This window comes from Bison bison, unplaced genomic scaffold (assembly GCF_000754665.1).
Source record: "Bison bison bison isolate TAMUID 2011002044 unplaced genomic scaffold, Bison_UMD1.0 scf7180017465033, whole genome shotgun sequence".
NCBI classification, from domain to species: Eukaryota; Metazoa; Chordata; class Mammalia; order Artiodactyla; family Bovidae; genus Bison; species Bison bison.
The window spans coordinates 1-1,028 of NW_011373960.1; the positions used below are offsets into that span (position 1 = coordinate 1).

Sequence of the window (1,028 nt, forward strand, 5' to 3'; positions counted from 1 at the left end):
AAAGAATATGATCCTCAATGAAAAATATATTTTATATATACAGTAAATACCACTTTAAGTTGCTTCAGGACTTATATCTGGTTTCACAGTGCTAGGAAAGTTTGTCAAACATCTAATATTTTAACATATCCAGCTGTTCTCAACTTCAAAAAATAAAACTTTTTAACGATTTGTTAGCTCAAGTTTAAATTCGGTTTTAGCTACATATGTAAATGTGCTTTCTAGGTCACATGATTTCACCTTACATATTGCCAATAAGTGAAAATGTTGGAATACCTTACTCAAAAGAGAGATGTTGTTTTCTTCTTCCAGAAAGACAGGTAGTGAAGCAGATCTTTGAAAAGTTTGTCTCTTTTTGCTAAATCCATAAAGGTTAAGCTGTCGAATTGAACTTTTCATACTCTTGGTTTCAAATATTCTGAAAGGTGCCTTTCTTTCCAAGACTTCTTTCTTAAAGAGTTCTTCACTGATCACTATACATGTGCCTCTCTCATCCCACCAAATAGATTCAAACTGATCACTTTCAACTATATTCCAAAGTTTTTGTGGAAAGGTGAGTGAAAGAAAATTAGTCACCTCATCTGTTTCAGACAGAATATTTGTAGCATGGCCTTTTTATCACAAGATCCTCAGACAAAGCCTGAAAAGCATATTCTTCAATCATAGATCTCAAAACTGAGTCCTTAGTAAGTGTATAATCATACAAAGATCTAATGGAGTTCTGAATCAGTTGATTCATCCTTAGGAGGCCCATCTTGAATTTCTGAAGGTATATGTGCCATCTCAGAGAAATCTTTCTTCAGATCCTTTCCTCATTTGTCTGATTTTACTGACCACTACTTCAAAAATTGCTTGGCTGGCCAACAGAGAGAAACTCTCTAGACCATCACAGAGGTCCTCAAAGTCAAAAGGCTGTGACATCACAAAATCACTTGTCTCCTAGCAATCAAAGTGTAGCTGTGACATCACAAAATCACTGGTCTCCTAGCCATTGAAAGGTGATGTTCAGCTAGTGTTTACTTCAGCAT

General features: G+C 35.2%; 1 pseudogene across 1 annotated transcript; it reads right to left on the reverse strand.

Moving 5' to 3' along the window:
• Positions 1–27: 27 nt before the first annotated feature.
• On the reverse strand, positions 28–924 carry LOC104984786 (annotated as a pseudogene). Its single transcript, XR_824790.1, has one exon. The product of XR_824790.1 is annotated as a heat shock transcription factor, Y-linked pseudogene (transcript).
• Positions 925–1,028: the final 104 nt, after the last annotated feature.